General features: G+C 51.5%; 1 protein-coding gene across 3 annotated transcripts in view; it reads left to right on the top strand.

Annotated features, from left to right (window-relative positions):
- The first annotated feature begins 4,490 nt into the window (after positions 1–4,490).
- Positions 4,491–22,892, top strand: part of PALD1 (phosphatase domain containing paladin 1) — a 65,431-nt gene continuing 47,029 nt past the window's right edge. For 2 of the 3 annotated variants that reach the window (XM_054572664.1, XM_054572662.1), the window contains exon 1: positions 4,817–4,924. The gene's annotated coding sequence lies outside the window, so the exon portion shown is untranslated. Of the gene's footprint in view, positions 4,550–4,816; positions 4,925–22,892 lie in introns of those variants that run through there. The other variant, XM_054572663.1, reaches the window with a different exon arrangement.

Below are 22,892 nucleotides of genomic sequence, written 5' to 3'. Positions count from 1 at the left end.
CCCCACCCTACTGAAATGTCAGCCCCATGAAAGCAGAGCCTCATCTGCCTCAGGTACTGCTCAGGGCCTAGAACAGGGCTTGAAATATAGAAGGGACTCTGTTAATGTTTGTTGACTGACTGAATGAATGAACTATTTGTTGAATGAGTGAACCAGGGTTCCTTCTCCCTTTTTTCTTTTCTTCTGATGGAACGCTCTCCCTGTAGCACTTGCGGGATGTTCCGGAGACAGAATCACCCTTCTCCCACATCTCCTGGTGCTCTTGAGTCAAGTACGGAGTGGTGCTAAGGATGGGAGGGGGGACCCCCTGCCCTCGGGGACCTCATGATTCTGTACAGGGTTTTCAAACTGCAGGTCACAAGCAAAATCAGTCTTATGCAATGCAATAAAAATAAATAAATAAATAGGATAGGACAGGTTAGAAAGTATCAGAATGCATTGTACACAGTAAAGCTAAGCATATGTGTGTGTGTGTGTGTGTGTGTGAGAAACACACACACATTCATTTCTCTGTGGAGCTAGTGGTCCAATGTAAAATGTATTGCTAACTTTGAGTCTTGGCCAAAAAACTCTGAACCCAGTGTGTGAATTTGAGAGGTGGGTGATGGCATCCTTGAGCCTGGAGGGTACAACCAATAAACTGAATAATTCTTTTAATTATGAATCTAGTTATTGACCATATATTCTGTTCAGGCAGGGGTGCTCAGGTCCAAGATCCCTACACAGAGATGATGAGGAAGGAGCCCAAGAGCAGACAGAGATCTTGTGAGCCAGGAAGACTGCCTGGAGGAGGCAAAACCTGAACTCAGCTTCAAAGAACCCCTCTGCCCTGGCAGGTTCAGGGCTGGGAGAGAGGGTGAGCTCAGGTGGCAACAATAGTAACAGTAACAAGAGCTGCTGTGTCAGTGAGCTCTGGCTGAGGGCCAGGCACCCCTTTAATCCTCCAGACATTCCCAGGAGGTAGAACTGCCCTTCGTATAACTTTACAAATGAAAAAAATGAGACCTGGAGAAACGCAGTAACTTTTAGGGTAGGGGGTTACATGGCGGTAAAGTTGCTGAGGCCAAATCTGGGGCAGGTTCACCCTGCTCGAAGCCAGTGTCTGTAAGCCCTCGACCGCACACTGAAGGGGCCTGGATCCCAGAGACCAGCAGTGCGCCTGGAAGGGCAGACAGTCACAGCAGGCCCCTGAGGCAGCCAGGGCAGGTGGAGATGGGTCTGTGCTGGGAGCTGGGAGCACGCATACCCGAGGTTCCGAGATCACCTGCCTCAGGGGAAGACTGCAGGCCCCAAGACACCCACCTCGGAGGCCCTACAGGAGCCCCGGTTCTTGGCAATACTGCGGTCATGGGCATCAAGACCAGACTGGCTCCCTGCCTCGACACTGTCATTCCTCCAGCCCAGTGTCCCCAGCTGCCGGCAGGCTTGGTGGGGAACAAGGAGCAGAAAAGAGCAGTAGGGCCTGTTTCTCATCTTTTGTCACGTCTCATCCTTGCTGGTTTGAACCCAGCTCCTCTGCCTTCCAGCGAGTCATTTGTGCCTGTCAAGAAATAATTCTTGGCTTGAGCATTGTCACAAAGGAACAGGGGGCTCCCACAGCTTATTTTTCTGTGTGGGAATTAAACTTGGAAGTTCTCTCCCAAGAGCACCAGCACCTTGCTTTTTTGGGTGGAGGGGGCTGTGGACAGCTACAAGCAATTCTTCAGGAAGTGTGAGTAATGGGGTTATTCGCTATTCTTTGCACCAGCAACCTGGTTTTGGACTGTAGTAGGTTGGTTTGTGTGTGTGCTGCACATACATATACACACATGATCATTGGTATATCTACATTCACACCTGTTGGACGCTTGCACAAACATGTACTTCCTTATTCACATCTTTGCACATGTGAGCTCACACATGAGCGACATAAGCACATATGTGTGCATACATTTGTACATAGGACACTGGCATTCTTTAGGCAGTAAGGTGGTATCTTGGGTGCTTGTGTATGTGGAATGTAGGGTGGTGGTAGAGCTGGTAGGGTGCTGGCTGAGTGGGTGAAGGTCCTGTTCTTGGACCATCGATTCTTTCTCAGGGACTTTTGGGCTTCTGCTCTGAGCTTCCAGATCTCTCAGGCAGCTTCTGTGACAGTTTGGGCAGAGAGAGTTGGCCCAACTTATTTCTCCTTCTGCCTGGGGCTAGGGAGGGCACTTTCTCGTGGCAATATCTAGGGCTGCTCTGTGTCCCTTCTTTCTTCTCTCCCTCAGTATTCAGCTTCCTCCCCTTCCCAGGCCCACAGTGGGGCAAATCTGGTCCGGAAGGCTTTCTTGTTGTTGGGGACACCCCCAGCCCAGGGCCAGCAGGCAGCCAGGGACACAGGGCTTGCTGCTCCGAGCAGGACTTAGCCGAGCTTCAGGGGCTGGGGGTGGGCTGAGGAGGCTGGACGCTGTGGTCTGGATGCAGTTTGTGGGTTTGTCCAGGAGACACTTCCAAGACACCAGCCCCCTACTTCTTCTTTTTTTTTTCAGATTCAAAAGAAGAGTTTTACTGAAAACAAGATGGAGGGACGAGGGAAAGGGAGGGCACGCTGATGAAGAGTATGGCTCCCTGGACCGCCGCTGCGGTCTGGCTCTTCACCCAGGCACAGAGAGGATTTCTTTGCTTTCCAGGTTCCCACCGTGGCTCACACCCCTACTTCTGGGGTCTACAAGCTGAGCCCCAAGTTGTCTGTTGAAGCCAGAAGAGCTGTGATTGTTGGCTCTCCTGGGGACATCTCTGTCCTGGGCTTTTCTGCTTAATTCAACAAGAACACCTACTGTTGCATGGTGGATGCCAATGAATGAATAATGTGTACTGGGCACTGTACTGGCGGCCAGAGATGGAACTTTGTCCTCCAGGAGCCGGTCTAGAGAGAAAGAGGGCCACATACTCCAGCACCTGCTGGACAGTGAGGGAAGGGGAGTAGTGTGCGTGCCTGTGCATGCATGCATGCACGTGTGCACGCATATGCTAGTACTGCACACACCCCCACCACAGTCCTGGCTGCAATGGGAGTTATTCCGGAATACAGCATCCTCAGGATGGCGGGCCCTCAGCTGGGGGGCCTGACAGCTGGAGGGGTAGGGTACGGGGGTGTGATGGGAGAAGGAAGAGAATGGTATCTAAGGCTGGAGCCTACAATGCGACACACACGATGCCAGGGCATCACACGCCCTCGCTTCCTGGCTCCTCAACATCTCTTTGAAGGACAGACCATTTTTTGGATGAGGAACTTGGGGATCAAAGAGCTTATGTCACTTTTCCCAGATCTCACAGCCCATAAACCGTGAGCCTAGCCGAAGGTCGGGTCTGCTTCGCCAGACCACTCCTTGACTTTCTCGGCCCTTCTCCTCCTGGCACACTTTAGGTACGACCCGGGAAGCCTGAAGGTGAGGACATGTCTACCTCACCCACTAAGTTTCCTCATTCCCAAAAATAGTGATAATAAACTCATCCAGGTGCAGCACTTGAGACCATAGTGCTGGAGACCTGGTAAACACCACAAACGACAGGCATTTCTCCTGTCTTATTGCTAGGGTTCAGGCGCCGCTGCGGGGGCTCAGCGCCCCTCTCCCAGCACAGCGCTTTCTGGCTTGACTTTGGACAGAGGTAAGGGCTGAACTGCCTTCATTATGAGAGATCTGGGTTCCATTCACTTTGGCATCAACTCTGATTGATGGCCAGGCAGCTAGTGACAGGTAGGGAATAAGGATCTCCTCCGATTGCGGTGGGGAAAGAGGAAGTGACTCACTAACCACAACAAAGCCCACCTCCCGGAGAGGAAGCCGCTGTAGAGAGTAAACGCACACGGAGGCCCACGGGGGCGTGCGAGCCAAGGGCGAGTTTGGGCTTCTGGGCGTCGAGTAGGCCTGGCTGGGCTGCTATGCGGGGGCAACCCCGCGCAGCGCAGAAGGCAGGGGCAAACTCCCTTGAGGAGCGGACATTGTGCGTGTCGCCGATGGGAGCCGAGGGGGAGGGACAGAGGGACCCCCTTCCCTTCCAAAGTGTCTTGCCTGCTCTTCCCATTTCGCCTCCGAGGGCGGAGGGGCGCATTTCTCTGGGTGGCCAGGGCTTGGGAGAAACCCACTACAGAGCGGACAGTCTGCTCTTTAAGGGCTCGCGCAATGACACTTGAGGAGGTTGAGGCCCAGAGAAGGTAATCGCCTAAATCAGGTTGCACAGCACAGTACAGCCCGCTTGGCTTTAAAAGGCAGAGAGGCGAGGGAAGCCCAGGCTCGCGAATCTCTCGGGGAGCTGGTGTCTGGGAGGGGGTGTGGCGCCGCCAGCGTTTGCTTCTTTCTCCAGCCAGGAAGGCTGGATGTAGGGTTTGGGTATCTTCCAGAACGAACCGAATTAATGACAAGGGAAGAGGAACTGGTTTCCCAGGCAGTCTCCCCCGCCCCAAACTCTTCCTCCCTAAGCTGGGTGGGCGGACGGAAGGAGGAAGCGGGGCCGGGGAAGGTGGGGCCAGCCGTTCCCTCCCGGCTCCGGAGCCGAGTCTCTGGACGCCTAACCGGACGCGGCTCGGGTGAGTGTGTCTTTAAATCCGAGCCCCCCGCCCCCTAGTCGACTGGGGCCGGGGTTCAGGCTGGTCGGGCGTTGGCGGGAGCGGTGATTGGCGGCCCAACGGGGCCCGCCCCTCGGCGTTGGGGGCGCGGGGCGCCGGGACCAAAGCTGCGCGCTGGGGTTGGGTCTTGCAGCTCTCACCGTCGGCAAACGCGGACTCTCGCTCTGGTGACCTCGCCTCATAGCGCCCGGCCTGCCCGCCTCCGGAGTCACCTCTGCCCACGGATGGGCTGGGGAAGTTGGGAGGAGCGAGCCGGAGCCCGCGCCGGGCTCGCCCCGCCGCTGCCTGACTTGGCGCCCGCAGTCCCGGCGCAGCGCGCCTACCGCAGGCTGGCAGGTACCGATGCTGGCGAGGGTAGGGCAGATCCGGGAGCCTTCTGCTCTCCCACCCCTCTCGGCCGCTCTGACCACCCGCTCCCCATCCCCCGGAGCTAACGCCTCCCTGGGCTCCCCGGAGAAGAGAGGTTCTGGGCCCCCACCCAGACTCGCACGGGATTGGTGCCTGGGAGAGAAGCGGGACATCACGTACTGAACAGTGAGCAGATATTGGGTCATTTTGTTTGTCGCGCCCTGGGCTACCCCCTCTCCCGAGGTTTCCCTTGATCTCAGCAGATGTGGGCTGGCAACACCTCCACTCTTCATGGCTAGGGCTGCGGGTAGCCCCAAACGGACTTCCTGGGGGAAGCGAAGCTGTCTCACGATCCACACTTGGGCTCATATTTAGGGGTCTTGAGGCCTGTGGAAGCGGAAGAGCCCAGAGGTACCCGTGGGCACACGCTTTGATTCTGCGCCGCTCTGGCTCTCTCCTTCTGTGGGCCTGGGTCTCCCGGGAGAGCCTCCTTTTCATCTTCAGAGGTTTTTCCAGAAGAGACAGTGACCTGTCAGAAAGCAGAGTATGGTGCGTGGGAGACCTGCTGCACCCCATTTACAGTGGCGGACATGGTTGGAACATGCTCTTCTCTCATGGGGAGTCAGACATGGAAGAACGCTTCCTGGTTTCATCAAGCTTCTGGGATTCTTTACTTTCCCAACTGGAGGCCCAGTGGCTAACTCCATGGGTTTTATGCAGAGCGACCGGACCCAGTGACCAAGTGCCTCTTAAGTTCCAGGCACTGGGCTCTGCCTGGGAGAACGGCAGTGGTGGGAGGAGGTGGAGGGCTCTGTCCTCTGGCGGCTCAGCCCCGTGGGGAAGACAGGACAGAAACATGCAAAGTTTGCTGCTGTGGGGTTTCCATACCAGTTCTGGTCCAGTAGTAATAGTAGAAATGCCAAGAGGCTGCACATGATTAATTGCTAAGTGAGTGACATAGACCGAGTTGGTGGTGACGGGAGGCGGGGACTGGGGTCCAGTTCTCTTGCAGTCAGTCATGCAAATATGCTTGAAATGTTCCGGCTCCATACCCAGCCTTTCTAATGACCCTGCTGGTAAAGAGGACCTTTCTCCGCCCCCAGGGACCGGGAACAGCAGGAGGGCTCAGGAAATTCCCCTTTCTGTATGTGCCCCCAGCCTCACTCCAGGTGGTTTTTTCCCTGCTTGTAGATTTCTGAAGAAACCCATTTAATTTGTGGGGTCAGGCTGAGCGCTGGATTCTCCCAGCTGCTCGGGGACCTCTGAGGTTGGGGGTCTAGATCCGGCTTTATTGGAGGTTCAGAGGCCAGCAGGGAGGAAGTCCTCACTTCCTTTCTGAAGAGCCTCTATTGCTGGGGGCTGGGGATGAGGTTGGGAGGCTGGGGGAGGCCCTGAGCCAGACAGTTTCCTGTGAGTGCAGGCAGGCACTCTCCCATTCACTGGCCACTGGTGTTGGAGTTGGGGTGTTGGAGGTGGGTGGGCTGGGCAGGGCTGGCTTGAGGTGGGAGGTACCTGGGGCAATACTGACCTCATGTCTGAGGTTTCTGTTGTGTCTGGGGTTCTGTCCCTCCCCCAACATCCCTGGCAGATTTCTGCTTTTCTGGAACACTTTGCGGAGGTGGCAGTGTGCTTGTACATGTAGCCTTGGGCGCTGTTCTGGGAGTAGGAGTTGCTGAGCTCACCCTGCAGCCCTTGGCCAGCACCGTGAGTACTTGGGTAAACATGCCCATCCACCTCCAAATAGGTGGCACACACAGGGTCGCCCTGGTACAGGTGGGGAATGCTGTACGAGCAGAGATGTATGCGTGCTCAGGTTTATAGTGCGTGGGCAGAGACAGACACTGGATAGAGACACGATGAAGACAGATGGAAAGACAATGGAGGTGGGTAAGACATGTGTAGGGGCAGACAATGTGAACACAGAAACATCAACCACACATGGGCCACAGACCCTATGTAGACAGGTCTACACCTTCACCTGATGTGTAAGTGGGCAGACATATGAGCTTCTGACGTGGATGTGAGCCGACATTCACTGGCGCAGAACATGGAGCCACGTGGAAGTGACTTGAGTACTTGGGTAGACGTGAGTTGGCTGTGGGCTCCCCGGGGACACAGAGACATATACCTGCTGAGTCACCTGACAATGAGGCCAGGACATGCACAGGTGGGCACCAGGACGTAGTCTGAGTTGTGTACCGCTCAGTCATTGTCATGAGTGGCAAGCAGTGCTCGGAAGTGGACCTGTTTGGGGTGATAGTGCAGGTGTCTGTGGTGTGGCTTCATTGGTAGACCACTCCTCTGGGGTTCGAAGACCCCCAGGGCTCAGTAGTCTCTGTTTTGCTCTGAGAATCATTTGACCTTCTCACTCCCTAGTGACAGGGCTGGGTGCATGCCTTAAGCACGAGCAGGGGCTCCCTGAACCTTTGAGTCTCATCTTCCCTGAGCCCCCAGAAGCTTCCTGAAGTGCGACTGTGTGTCCTAGGGTAGGGGAGCAATCTGGCAGGGGACTTTCCTTCTGACCCCAAGCCTGAGGGGGTTTGGCAGGGAAGGACCCATCCCTGGGGGACTGGGAGAGTAGTTTTGCTGTGGGGTCTTTGGTGAAATCATTGTTCTCTGGTGTGGACTACGTTTCTCTGAAACTCTGGCCTTGGGCCCAGAAGGGGGCCTCCTGCCTCTGGCTATAGTTTCCTCTCCTGCCCACCCTGGAGACTGGGAGCCAGAATCTAGATACAGCTTGACATTAACTCACCCTATGACCCTGGAGAAGTTACTTAGTGTCTTAACTCACTCACTTAAAGTGAAACTCATTTTAAAAATGGGGCCATTAACCCCTGTCCCTTGGGGGTGTTGTGAGGGTTAAATGCTAGATAATCCATGGAAAGCTTGTGGTTTGGCCCTGGCGCAGAGCGAGCACTTGGTCAGCGGTGCTTTGATTGTGAGCCTGTGGCCAGGACTCTCCAGAGCTGCTCCAGCAGCCAGGTGCCTGGCCCCAGGAAGGCTGGGCATGCGGCACCTCTTGTTCGAAAGCTGGAGGGCTTTGTCCTCACCCCTGCCCACCAGCCACTCCTTAGTTCTGTGGAACTTGCACGCAGGGTCAGGAAATGGCAGGCAGGGTGTATGGAAGCTTGGGCCCGCTGCCTTCTGCGCCTCTGGGAGGGGAGCCAGTGGTTTGCTAAGAATAGCCCCAAATCATGGCTCTGCCTCCCACTGGGCAGCCGTGCACCTCCCTGGTCCAGGGCACAGGAGCTTGCAGATGGGCCTTTTGTGTTTCCTGTAACTGGCACTCAGAGTGGGAATGGGCCGGGGAGCGGTGGGCTCGGTCTGGGAGGAGGTCCTGCTGCTCTCCCTGGGTCTTTGGCTGGGACCTGAAAAAAGAGAAATTTCGTCTCCCACTCAGAGCTTGTCCTGACAGCTGCCCCCTGATTATTTTCCTACCTCCGCGACGGTCCTGGAACCTCACCGCTGGGGTCCAAATTTCGGCTCTTTCACTAGCTGTGTGCCCCTGGGCAACTCGCTTAACCTCTCTGTGCCTGATGCCCTTATGTAACAGGGTTAATGATAGCAACTCTTTTATAAGAATGTCTCAAGGATGATAGGAGGCAGTGCACGGAGAGCACTTGTTAGAGTGTGGCTTGTAGTAAATGCTCAGTAAACCTCAGGTGCCTCTGTTATCACCTTTCTCTCAGCGAAGGGAGACACCTAGGAGGCCAGAGACCAGGATGCTCGCACAGTGCCTCATGGTGGGAAGCCACTAGGATGCCTCTTGGCTTGTTCTTGATTGGGGTTCTGTATGAGGTGCAGGGGACCAGAAGTGAGTGACACTTGACACCTGCCAGGTGAGAGAGGCAGGTAGGTACATTCTGCCACCCCCCACTGGTACCTTCCCAGGGTCTGTGCTGGCCAAGAGTGGAGGTAGAGGGAGGGAATGGCTTGCCTGGGGGCAGGGCGATGCTTCAGGTGGGCTTTGAAGGCTGGCCCAGACTGCGCAAGGGTGAGGGAAGGCTTCCCGAGCAGAAAGAGCAGCCCATGCGAAGGTGTGACACAGCTTGGTGTGGGTGGGGGACATGAACAGATCCGTGGATCCGGGGAGGGGTTCCACCCTCGCACTCCTGGCTTGTTAGGAAAGACCCTGCATGTTGGGACCTTCTGCCCCTGCCACGCAGGGCTCTGGGGCAGCCCAGGTTTCCCTGTTAGGACACAGGCTGGAGGCCCACCAGAATTCCTTTTAGGAATTACATTCCCAGTTCCTCGATTCTTTAGATACCCCCCCTACCCCCTTATAAAAGCTGTCAGCTTTCCCTCGTGCCCCTCATTTTTGAGCTGGGGCTCCAGACTCCTCCTACCCAAGATCAACATGCCTATTTTTGCTCTTAGTCAAGATACCCATGAGTTAATAAATCCTCATCCCCTTCCTTTCAGTGAATTGAAGCCTTTGAAAACTCCTTAGGCTTTCCTAAGGAGTGAATGTCTAACAGTGGAATTTCTGGACTTCAGAAATTGTTTTATATATTTCCTGTAACTGATATAACTGATATGTGGACTGGCTTTAGCTACGAGGGCGTACCCCTGTTTGGGCTGGGGCACTGCGAGAGACATGGGGCATCTGGGGTTACCTACGTGACCATAGCAGGCATGGGGCGGGGGTGGGGGGGTGAATCTGAGCGCTGGGTGTGTCGCTGATGGCCCTGCAGGCTCCCAGGGAGCTAGGGCTATCGGAAATTCCAGGAGGAAGGAGGGTGTGGTACTGGGAGGGCTGTGGATCCACCGCTGGGTTTCCCGCCCTCGCCCCTGAGAAGCCCATGAGGCTGGGTCAGTTTTTGGGGGGGAGAGGAGAGGTGGACACCCTTCGATGACCTTGCACCGTGCCAGCCTCTGCAGCCTGCTGAGCCCCGCCGCCCGCCTGTCTGCAGGCGTGTGGCCTTTGTCCTGCCACCCCAGGGTGGGGGTTAGGAATACTTGGGTGTTGTGGAGATTCTGTTTAGAGAGCACAGAGGGGATTTCTGCTGCCCTTTTCCTTTTCCTGGAATTGTAGACCCCATGCAAGAGTTAACCCCTCTCCTGCTGGTCACAAAGTGGCTGGTGGGTATGTCCCCTTTGACTGCTGCCCTGTAGTTAGTGAGTCCTTCCTCCTGGGGTCCCTGAGGTTGGTGCTGACCTCTGAACTCTCCAGGAGCAGCCCTCTGTTAAAGCCCCAGGGCCCTGCTGGCAGTGCCTAGAAGACCTCGCCCAGCCTGGATCTGATGGGGGCTCCCCTGCGTGCATCCTTGCGCGGAGAGGCTTTCGCCTTAGGTTGACCACCTTCTTAGTGGGTGTTCACTCCCGTTCCCCCCATGCAGTCCTGTCTGTTGATGGAACCCATGAACTTGGGGGGGGGGTCTCCTGTAGGTGCTGCTCCACTGGCTCACTCCAAGACCTCTTGGGAAGCTTTGGTTTCCTAATGCCCCAGAGGGACGGGCCCTCCCTGGAGACTGGGCCCAAGCTGCAGAGCCCTCGGGGCAGGTGCTGCGCGGGAGCCTCCTGTGCTGCGCGTTAAACCAGGCGGACGCACAGGTAGGTAATCCTTGAGCTGGCAGTGACTGCTTCCTTTGAGTGCAATTTTCTCATCTGCAAAGTGGGAATAATAATTTTTTCCTTGTCTACCTTTAATTTTTAAAAATTGAGATGACATTTGCTTGACATAAAATTAACCATTTTCAAGCATACATTTTAGTGGCATTGAGTACATTTACAATGTTGTGTGACCATTGCCTCTCAATTTCTAAAACATTTTCCTTACGCCCAAAGAAAACCCATATCATACCTGTTGATCAGTTGCTCCCCATTCCCTCTTCTACCTTACTTAGGAATTTTTTTATTGAGGTGTGTGTACCATAAAATCTGCCCATTCTAAGTATGTAGCTGGGCGAGTGTGGGTGAATGTCACGGACATGTAGCCACCACCCCAGTCAAGTCTGAGAACATTTCTGTCGCCCAGAAGGTTCCTCATGGTTTGTTGTGGTCAGTCACCATCCTACCCCTAGTCCCACTTATCATCTTCCTGTCACTGTGGTTTTGTTTTTCCTAGATTTTCACATAAATGGACTTATATAATAGGTCGTCTTTTATGTATGGCTTCTTTACTCAGCATGATTTCTTGAGATGTGTCCACATTGCCAAATGTTTCTGCAGTACGTTCCTTTTTTACTCCTGTGTAGTGTTCCCGTGTGGAGGGAGCTTGCTTATCAAGTTCCCAGTTGATGGACACCCACCCTGCCTAAAAAAAAAGAAAAAAAAATTATTTATTTATTTATTTTTTTGAGAGACGTAAAAAGAGAGAGAGAGAAATACCCAAGTGAGAGAGAATTCTCAACTGGTTGCTTCTTGTTTATGCCGGGCCCGGGGGACTGAACCCGCAACCCAGGCACGTGCCCGGACTGGGAATCCAACTGGTGACCTTTCACTTTGCGGGACAACACCCGGCCAACTGAGCCATGCTGGCCAGATCCCACCCTGCTTTTGGAAATATTTTCAGTTAAAAAATAACATAAAGCAGTTATCTTTATGAAAGATTAAAGTTGTAGCTTCGCAGAGAGTAAAATGTAAAAAGCCCCCTTCCCTCCTTCCTTTCTCTCTTCGCCAAGGGTTTACACTGCCAGCACTCACCGAATATCCCTTAGTCTTTGTTCGGTGCCTCGATGGGACTTTGTGTAGTTTTTCGTTTTGGGGATATAAATGGGATCACTCTTGGTCCACGGCTCAGGGACCCACTTTTTCACTTAGCCATCGGTCCCCAGCGCTGCTGCTGGGCTTCTAGGCGCATTTCCTGGGAACCATCCCGCTGAGCGGAGGGCTGGGAGATGGGGGTGTCCTTCGCCCCCCTGGCTCCGAGCGGGTGCCCAGCAAGGCTTCGGGGAGACAGAACGAAGGCTCCCCAGCGGTGGCCAGTTCAGAGCAGCTTTCTGGAGGAGAGGGCCATTGGTGTAAAAAGGATTGTTCTGCTGTGCGGGCAGATAAGTTGGTGTCCGGGTGGACGTACGTTCCACCTCCGCCTCCCGCCCAGCAGCCAGCAGCGGGGGCTTCCTGTCTCTGTGAAGTGTCTCTGGAAGGAATAGGCCCAAGGAGAGGGCAATTGGTTGGGTCGACAGTGGACAGACCCTTGAGGCCTCCCTTCTAGCTGCAGTGGAGCTGGCCCTTGCGGAGGCAGACCTAGGAAACTGCTTTAGGGTCCTACTGATGGGACCTTGTCTTGAGTGGCAGGCTGTGCCTGGCGCGGGTGCGTGGAGGGGGGATGTCTCCAGCCTCCTGAGGAAAGGGCTGCCCGGGCTCAGATGGGCACGCCCCGGGCTCCACCCTGACCCCAGCCAGCTGGGTCATGGAGACTCTGAATCTGTATGGTCACGCTCCTTTCCTTCACACTGTCATTATGTATAAATGATTCACAATTCCTGCACACTTAGTGACATTGGTGATTTTCATCATTTTTAAGTTTTTCTTAGTTTAATAATTCAAAGTCGTGTCTTACTTCTGTTACATGGAGTGAGTTCCAGGAGATGGGAATCCTGTGTGGAGTTCCAGGGTGGCCCCCGCTCACCCCAGGTGGCCTTGTCTGGTGACTTAGTGTTTCTCCTTAGCCTCCTTCTCCGAGCCCTTGGGGGTGGTGTGAGGGGAGGGAGAGATGGGTGGGCCTGGGGGAGAAGCTGTCAATAGGTGGGTTTGTTTTCTGTGACTTCTCCAGCTTAGAGCTGCTCAAACCTGGGTAATATGTCACCTCTCCTCCTTCTAAAAATAGATTTATTGAGATACAATTCACATGCCATACCATTCGCTCATATAAAGCATAAGCTCAGTAGCTATTAGCAGATTCAGAGTTGTGCATCTGTCACCGCAGTCTAATTTTACAGCATTGTCATCAGTCCCAAAGGATAACCTGTCCTCTTAGTTGTTACTCCCCACACCCAGCTCACTAATCCACTTTCTCTCTCCCTTTTAGAGGAAAAAAGACTCACTTAAGTTTTCTTATTGGAATATAACTTAAATGTGCACAAATATAAACTAGGTAGAGTGCCTTTGATTTAGTTTTTACGTAACTATAAAATAAACACAGAATATTAATAAAACCAGAAAGCCAACCCATTTCAAATGAATAATGTTAATTTATTGGAAGGATGTAAATAATTACACTGCCAACGTTGGGTTGATAGTAGGGAGTGGTGTTCCCGGGCTGCTTCTGTTTCCTGGCCCTGTCACGCGGGCCTGCTATGCAGAGTGACAGTGATAATATTGGGCTAGTTGGATAGTTTGGGGTAATTCTGATTATTCACATTTGAGCCCACACTGCCAGTGAGTAATCCCCAAATGTCTGTTTTAATAGGGCATCGCTTGATATCTGGAAAGCTGGCTTGTTTGATTGAAGATGAGGGCGGAATAGTGGAGTTATTGATTCTGTACAGACGTTCTTAAACCCACTTCTTGTGGGAATCGAGAATTTGGCACAAACAGAGATGGGCTTTGCTCAGATCACACAGATGCTCCTAACATGGACATGGTCCTGACTGCTAAGAGGCTGGGCCTTTGAATTGCGTACATCCAGGCTGCATGGGCTATGGGGTGGCTCAGTTCTCTACCCCAGCCCCCTCTTCTGCTTGAACCACAACCTTTGTTTGTGCTGTGTGCGATGATGTCATTTGGCCTTCACAGGGAAGGAACTGGATTGTAAACACAGGACTTGAGCCCCAACTTTCATGGCAGGGCGTCAGGCAGATGGCCCAGGATTTGCTCTCATTACTTTTTTCTTTGAATTGAGGTGAAATTCACATCCCGTAAAAATCAACTCTTTTAAAGTGTGCAGTTCAGTGATAATTAGTACACTCACAGTATTGGGCAGCCAGCTATCACTTCTGTCTTATTCCAAAACATTAAACATTTATTGTGGTAAGAACACTTAACCTGAATCCTACCTTCCTAACACATTTTAAAAGTGAGTACGTGATTGTTGCCCACAGGACGATGTTGTTCAGCAGATCTCTAGAATTTGCTCCTCATGTTTACCTGGCACTGGCAACCGCCGCTCTGTTCTTCGAGTCTATATGAATTTGACTGCTATAGATTTCTCATATAAATGGAATCTTGCAGTATTTGTCATCTTTCTGGGACTGGCTTATGTCACTGAAGCGATTTTCAAATGGTGTGCCATGGCCCACTCGCTGCGCTACCAGAATTTTTAAAACGTGTGCTATACTAGATAGTGGCGCTATCTATGCAGGGCCGCTGACTTCTTTTGCCTTAACTTATCAAATAAAAAAATAACAACAGCGAACACAATAACTGTCTGGTGTGAATGAATCAAAATTACACCTATGTTTCTATCAAATCAGCAAAAAATAATATTTTTTGGTGTGCCGCAGAATTTCAGTAATTAGTTATGTGTGCCAGGAGATGAAAGAGGTTGAAAATCTCTGACGTAGTGTAATGTCCCCAAGGTTCATCGTTGTTGTAGCATGTTGCAGAATCTCCTTTCTTAAGACTGAAACATATTCCATTGGGTGTATATATGTGGATAATGAAAATAGGGCGCATATATAATACAAATATATAATACAACTATAAACATACTTTTGCATATATATATACAGGGTCCGGCAGAAGTAATGCCTGCTCGAGTGTGGTTGGTAGGGTGATAATATGGGGGTAATAATTTATTTTACCTCAAAATTTAGTTTTAATTTGAACAACTCACCTAAAATGTTATATGGTGTGCCTGAGTGTGATATTGTTATGTTACAGAATTACATGCTTATAACTTTGTGATAAAAGATTTTGTAATAAAAAGGGCGTTATTTGTGCCAGAATGTGTGTGTGCGTGCGTGCGTGTGTGTGAATAGACATTAGGGTTGCCACCACCTCTTGACCGTTGTGAACAGTGCTGCAGTAAATATGGATGTACTGGTATCTTTTTGAGTTTCTGATTTGAAAGTGGGATAAATACCCAGAAGTGGGATTGCTGGATCACATGGTAGTTCTAGTTTAAATTTTTGGAGGAACTTTCATGCTGTTTTCCATAGTGGCTGCACCATTTTACACCTTGCCAACAGTGTGTAAGGGTTCCAGTTTCTTTACATCCTTGCCAGTACTTGTTGTCTCTTTTTTAAAAAGTAATAGCCATGACAGGCAGGAGGTAAAATCACTTGGCAGTTGTGATTTGTATTTCCTTGATTAGTGAGGTTGAACATCCAAAACATTTTCATCACCTCAAATGGAAACCCTTTATCGTCTGTTCAGCACTCACTCTGGATCCCGCTACCCGTCTCTCTCGTCCTAGCTCCTGGTGACCACTGATCTGTATTCTGGTCTCTATGGATTTACCTGTTCTGGATATTTCATGTAAATAAAATTACACAATATGTGATGTTTTGTGTCTTTCTTCTTTCAGTTGGAATAATGTTATCAAGGTTCATCTACATCGTAGCATGTAGCTGTGCTTTGTTCCTTTTTAGAGCGGAATGCTGAATAATGATCCATTGTATGCACACACCGAATTTTGTTTATTCATTTATCGGTCATGGGCATTTGGATGGTTTCTCCTTTGGCTGTTGTGAAAGGTGCTGCTATGAACGTGGGTGTACGAGGCGGGACCCAAAAAATCCGGAATTATCTTCTGGAGGGTGGGTCCCTTGTAGTGCAGACTTGCCCCACCAGCTGAGCGTTCTAGGAACCCATCTGTGTCAGTGTTCCAGCTGGCGTTCTGGTGAGAGGCTGTGTTCGGCTTCAGGGAATTTTTTTTGAAGACTCAACATGTTTGCCCATTTCATGACTGGTGATTTAGGAGCGCACCTGCCCACACCGCACTGAGTGTTCAGCAGTTTTTGACCAAAAACAGCATGACCCCCACGCCCCACCCTCCCTAGTCACCTGATGTCTCCCTGAGTGACTTTTTTTTGTTTCCCTGGATGAAGAACGTCCTCAAAGGGAAGAAGTTTTGCTGATGTGGAAGAGGTAAAACAAACAAACAAAAAAAAACGGCAGAAGCATGAAAAAGCATCCAAACTGACAAGTTCAGAAACTGTTTTGAGCAGTGGAAAAAAAGTCCCGATAGGTGTATTGCATCACATGGAGAGGACTTTGAAGGTGACTGAAGTTTAAATGTGGAAGAATAAATACACAATGTTTTATAAATAAATTGTTTTATTTTTTGGATCCCCTCTCATACAAGTATTTGTTTGGATACCTGTTTTTAATTCTCTTGGATATATACCTAGAAGTAGAATTGCTGGGTCAAATAGTAATTTTATGTTTAACTTTTTGGGTTTGCTATTCTGGAACTAGAGGTGATGGCTGCACAGCATTGTGAATGTACTAAATGCCACTGAATTGCATATTTTATTACTTTTTAATTGTATTTTTTCCATTACAATTTATCCGCCTTATACCCTCTTCCACCTCCATCCGCCCCTCCCCCGCCGCCGCGATCACCGCACCGCTGTGCGCGTCCGTCCGTCCGTGGTTGGTTCCTGCTTGATCCCTCTACCTCCAACCCCCACTCCCTGAATTGTATATTTAAAAGGGTGAATTTTGTGGTATGTGAATTTTTAAAAAAGAACTCACAGATACCAAAGCAGACATCTGTGGAGTCTGGACTGAGTCATGTTCTTGGCCTTGGAAGCCCAGAGCCCTGCCTCACCTTCGGGATCCTGCAGACTTCCTGGGTGCCGGGGACGCTGGGCCCCAGCTCCGTGGTCCTTGTTGGGGGTGGGAGCTCTAGGAACCAAATGGGCCGGCTGGATGCCTTCCCTGCCCAACCCCTTAGCTCATTCTGGCCCTCTCTGGCTTCGAAATGAGGGCCTCACTGTAGAACTCAGTTCCCTCAGTTTCCCCACCTGAGATGCAGACCTGTGAGCAGCAGCCTTAACCGTGACCTGGGTTCTGTGGACAGCAAAGCTTCAGGCAGGTCAGGCGCACCACGCTGGCGTGCCCTCTGGACCCACTTTTCCCTTTCTGTGTCTTGTGCTGTCCTCCCTAACGACCCACACCGGCCTCGTGTGTTGCAGGTCCCTGGGGCCTGCTGCTTCCCTCTGAGGTTGCAGCCAGGGCGAGGCCGTGGCTCTCTGTCTGTCTGTCCAGTCCTCACGGCACACTTCCCTTCAGTCTTCCTTATCAGTTAGTGGCGACCCCATCCCTCTAGTTGCTCAGGCTTAACACCTAAGCCATCCATGGTTCCTCTGTGTTTCTCAGTCTTCAGAAATGACATGCCAGCAAGTCCTGCTGGCTTCACCTTCAGAGTAGATGGATCCAGGATGAGCCCTTCTTCCTCATCTTCCCCGCACCGCTGGCCCTGGCCTCCGCATCTCTTGTACTAGAGCAGTAGGCTCCTGAAGGGTCTGCTGGCTTCCTCCCTCTTCCTTTATAGACTATTGTAACACAGCAGCCTAGGGTGACCTTGTTAGAATGTAAAAGTCAGGCCCTGGCTGGTGTGGCTCAGTGGATTGAGCGCTGGCCTGTGAACCAGAGGGTCACCAGTTTGATTTCCAGTCAGGGCACATGTCTAGGTTGTGGGCCAGGTCCCCTGGGGACCCTGTCTAACATTTCATACCTCATCTCCATAACTCTCTTCTTTCTTATCACAAATAACCTGATAGACTCTCTAATTTGACTAATTTATATAGTTTGTTTTTGTTTCTCCAGCTAGCATGTATGAGGCAGAAACTTTTGTTCTGTATTGTCAGCTCCTAGAATAAGGTCTTGCACATAGCAGGTGCCCCAGAATGGCTGCTTGAAGAGCGAATGAATTAGTCCAATTTATAGATGAGGAAACTGAGTCCCAGAAAGGTTGGCTTGAACCTAATCTCTTGACTCCCAGCCTTCTCTTATGCTAACAGCTCTTCCTTTACGCTGAGCCCTAGTTTCCACCTCCTTCTCCCTATTGTCCCTGAGTCCAGGGACAGCCATGCTAACCCTGTCAGTCTGAGCCTTCAGATCTCCCCTTGGGGAGTTCCCCTTGTCAGCCTGGTAATGATGGCATTGGCAGTTACCTCCTGGCACGTGTACAGAAATGACGGTGATTACCTGCACCCATTCGTTGAGCATTCACTCTGCGAGGCGCAGGGAGCCGCAGATTAGATGGATTTATTACTCATTTAAACCTCACAGCATCCTGGGGAGGAGGCACTGTTATTTACCTCGCTCTACAGACAAGAAAGTGGAGAGATTTCACATGGGCAAGATGAATAAGATTGATAGCTACTTGAACCCATGAGGATATGAGGACACTGGCCCTTTTAAGCAATTCTGGTTTCTGTGTGAAATGCTATAACCTTTTGGAAAAGTAATATGGCAGTATCTACTAGAGTTTTTAAAAGGCACATGTCTTCTTATCTAAGCAGCCCAGATTTGGGTAGCCTGTCCTAAAGAAGTAAAACTGTCAGGACATAAGGCTCTGTGTGCAGGACACTGTCTCGTTTCAGTTCTGAGTTCTTCCCCACCCCAAGGCATTTGCATGTGTTCTTCCCTCTGCCTGGCATGCTTTTTCACGTGGCCAAAACCTTCCTGCTCTTTGATGTCAGCATCGGCCTTCTGTGACTATCCTATCTACAGTATGTCCTTTTCAACTACCTTCTTCACTTTTAAAAAATATTTTATTTATTTATTTTTAGCGAGAAGGGAAGGAAGGGAGAAAGAGAGGGAGAGAAACATGATATGTGAGCGACCCATCAACTAGTTGCCTCCTGCACACCCCCAGCTGGGGACCTGGCCCATAGCCCAGGCATGTGCCCTGACTGGGAATCGAACTGGTGACCTCTTAGTTTGCAGGCCAGCACTCAATCCATTGAGTCACATGAGGCAGGGCCCGTCTTCATTTTTTAATCTCAGCACCTCAGCTCCTTGTAGCCCTCTTCACAATGTATAAAATGTGTCTCTATTGTATTTTTTAATTTACATTTTTTAATTTATTAATTTGAGAGAGCGCGCTCACCAATTTGTTGACCTTCATTGGTTGATTCTCATACGTGCCCTGACCAAGGATCAAATCCACAACCTTGGCGTATCGGGACAGTGCTCTAACCAACTGAACTACTCTGCCAGAGCCTGTCTTTATAGTATTTCTTGTTGATTCCCCCTCCCCTTTCCTTTCTCTTGATAGAATGTATTTCATGAAGGGCTAGGACTGTGCCTGTCTGGCTGACATGATGGATACTTAGTGGCTGTTTGTTGAATGAGTAGTGATACAATGAAGGCAGGCCACCATTAAAGAGACAGCGCTGGAGTGGCATGCAGCAACTGGGAGGGGTGTTTGTGTGTTCTGTTAAGGGAAAAAAGCTTGTAGAAGGAAGCTTACGAAGTGGGCTTGGAGGGGGACGGGAAGGGCATAATGTTTTTCTTTCTTCATCTTTGATTTGTGACAGTAAGTACAAATTACTTTTGTTATAAAAAAATCTGGTCCACAACAACAAAAAAATCAAAACTGAAAAAATGTATCTGGTCAGAGGAGCATCAGGATTTGAACCCTGGTCCTTCCGACTCCCAGCCCATGTGCCCTACCCTTTCTGTGGCTTTTCTGCCCACAGAATGTCAGTATCACCTCATTGCATTCATCAGAGAAAGGCAGAGGATGACTTATTAGCTGTTTGTAAATTGAAATATAATTTAGAGACAGTAAATGAGGATGTAATTTGATGAATTGTTACAGATGAATCACCTGCATGACTCCTACCCAGATAAAAGTATAGGACATTTCCAGTGGCCTGGAACGTTCCCCAGGGCCCAGGCAGTTACCCGACCTTCCCACACTCGCAAATGGCCATGCTATTGAAGGCCTTCCCAAGAATTAGCCTTGCTTATCTTGGAAGTTTATGTAAATGGAACCATACAGTATGCGCTGCTTTAAATCTGGCTTCTTCTGGCTTCTTTCTCTCAACATAAACTCCGTAAGGCCTGCGATGCTGTTGGCATCAGCAGTTTGTCCCTTTTCATTGCTGTGTTGTATTCCTTGTAGGGGGCGCCACACTGTGTTTCCTGCCCCCCATAGATGGGCTTTGGCCTTGTTTCCAGTTTCGATGATTGTGAAAAGCTGCTGGGCACTCTTGCCTGTCCTTTGGTGCCCTCACACACTTCCTTCTTTGGATGTGTACCTAGGAGTGCTTGCTGGGTACTGGGATAGAATCCTCTTTTTACCAAGAAGGAAAGTAAGGAGGTTTCAGGCGATCCAGAAAGGGAAGTGGCTTGCCTGCCTTCACATCGTGACTTATGGTGCAATCTAGGCCAGGGGTCCTGGTCTGCGGCCTAGGAACTGGGCCGCCAGCATGGCTCACCTGAGCTCAGCGTCTAGTCCTTTCCCGCCTCTGCCCCCCACCCACGTCCCCAGTCTTCCACGAGACTGGTCCATGGTGCCAAAAAGGTTGGGGACCGTTGATAGCCATCCCTCAGGCTGTCTCACCTTGGGTTTTAGACACCTCCCACCCCCAAGCCTTGGCCCGCTGCTTCCCACCCCGCCCTGTGGGGAAGGTGGTCAGGCTGGGGTCAGGGGGTCTCTGGACGGCATTTTTTCGGTGTCTCCTTGCACCGGGAGTGCCCTCTCCTTCCCCATCCCTGGCCCTGGAGAAGATGGGCAGACCACAGTTTGCCTTCCTTGGTTGCGGGTGCTGGAGAGATGAGGAGGTGTTGTTTGTTGGGTGTTGGTTCCTGGGCTGGCCAGGCAGGGGCCGGGATTGGCATGTTGCAGGGGTGGGGTGGGGGCGGTGCTGTACCAGCATCTTTGGCCTGAGACTGTGTGCGGGGCCTGTGTGGGTCCCTGTATGTCTCATACTCTCAGTGCTCCTGGTACGCGCAGGAGCCTGGAGCTGCCTCGCTCGGACCCGCCTGTACTGGAAGGGGCCGGAGTCTGGGGCTGATGCACGCCCTGCTCGGAGCCACCTCCTCTCCCGGCCCTCCCAGGCCCCCAAGGCGGCACTTACGTCCCCTTCCTCAGCTCCTGCCACTTGGTTCTTGGACGGTACCAGCTCCCTGGGAGGCAGTGCCTTAGCTCTTCCCACGCCTGCCTCACCTCTCGACCCTGAACTGTCCAAGGGCAGGGGCAGAAACGGACATGGGCAAGTAAAAAAACCTATTTTTTGAGTCAGCCCTTAATTTTTTTATTGAGGTAAGTATACATACCGTAAAGTTTACTCCTTTAACCAGTTTTAATTGTGCCGTTCAGTGGCATTTAGTGCATTCGCATTGTGCAACTGTCAGCGCCACCTCCTGAACTTTTTAACCTTCCCAAACCGAAACTCTGCCCATTAAACTCTAAGTCCCCATCCCCTCCGTCCCCCGCCCCCTGCCCCTGGCAATGGCCCTTCTCCTTTGTGTTTCTGAAGTTGACTCCTCTAGGCACCTCATATAAGTGGGATCAGACAGCATTTGTCCTTTTGCGTCTGGCTTATTTAAACACTTAGCATAATGTCTTCAAGGTTCATCCACGTTGTGGCACATGTCAGGTTTCCTTCCTGTTTAAGGCTACAGTTTTTCTTTTGAGCACATTTTAAAGGCACGTCTGATCTTCAGGATTGAGTGAGAGGGTCAGCTAGATGGTGACAGTGGGGACAAATAATGTTTATTTGCATTTCCTAGGTGCCAGCGCTTCCCCTACGTTGTCTCATGTAGTCCTCATCACATCTTTAATGAATAGGTTCCAGTATTATCCTCATTTTACAGGTAAGGGGACTAGGCCCAGAGAATGTCCGTAACTTGGCCTAGGTCACACAGCAAGGCATTGGTCAGCCCGGACTGGATGCCAGGGCCGCCTGATGTGCAGCGCATGCTCCGTGTTCCCAGCCCCACCCCCGTGCCCTGGCCAGGCTTAGAGTCCTTTCCTCGAATCCTTCTCAGAATCCTTCTCGTCGCCTCTTGAGCTGATCAGAGCTGAGTGTGGAGCTGATCGGTGCCACCTGGCGCTGAGGAGACAGACGATGGCAGCAGCGCCGCCGCCCTGGCTCGGGTCCTCCTTCCTGGGCCCCAGATTCGGTTGCAAGGTCCTTTATGTAGCAGCCTCCCTGGGCCGGGCAGGGGTCTGTGGGCACGCGGGCACGCGGCTGGTAGGGGCTGCCTGGTCCAGGGCGGCCAACAGCAAGGTGTCACTCCTGCTGTTCAGAGCTCTCCTGAACAAACAGCTAGCCGCTAGGAGCTTTGGGATCAAGAGGATAGACAAACAGGAAGAGGGAAAAACATAAAAATATTTTTCTTCCCCTCCTGTGCCCTGGTGTTTTCTTCCTGCTCTTCCCTCTGCCCCTGGAGGTTTGAGGTGGGGGAGCTCTTCCCCTGCCAGAAACCAGTAGGTTTTGTTTTGCCTGATGGGCTGGGATAAGCCTGGGCACTGGGGCCAGAGAGGTTGTGATATAAAAAAAAGATTTTTTACTTTTAGAGAGAGGGGAAGGGGAGAAAACAGAGGGAGAGAAATTTTTGCCTCTCACACGCCCCGCAATGGGGGACTTGGCCCGCAACCCAGGCATGTGCCCTGATGGTTTGCAGGCTGGCGCTCAGTCCACTGAGCCACACCAGCCAGAACTTGGCTCTATTTGTTTGCTAGAATGCCTTTCCTGTCTGTCAAATGTTGCTCATCCTTAAAGGCCCAGCTAATTGGTCCCCTCTTCCAGGAAACCTTTCCTAAGTTAACATCTCCCTCCTCTGTGCAACTTAGTGAGGTGCGAAAGGTCCTGGAGTCCCCCGGTGCCCACCTCTATGAGTGTCCGTTTTCTCAGCGTGGATTGCGAACAATAGGAGCGGGCAGAGGAGAGAGCCTGGGTTCTCTTCCCCTGGCCTGTGTGGAGTTAGCCAGGGGCCGGAGAGGCTTGGCCCTCTCAGGGTTAACTCCCTTCCATGCCAGGGGCGGAAGCGAGGAGGACAGTGTGTGCAGTGAAGTCACTTCCCTGCCTGGGGGTCTCCGTGTGCCTGGCCTTCCTCAGTAAATCCTGTTTCCGCCTTGGCCTCTGCATGCCTACCCGCTCCT

This window comes from Pteronotus mesoamericanus, unplaced genomic scaffold, assembly GCF_021234165.1.
Source record: "Pteronotus mesoamericanus isolate MK-2021 breed Mesoamerican mustached bat unplaced genomic scaffold, CSHL_Meso_final contig_24, whole genome shotgun sequence".
NCBI lineage: Eukaryota > Metazoa > Chordata > Mammalia > Chiroptera > Mormoopidae > Pteronotus > Pteronotus mesoamericanus.
The sequence above is the reverse complement of the archived record's forward strand: the minus strand, read 5'-3'. Positions and strand labels throughout refer to the sequence as shown.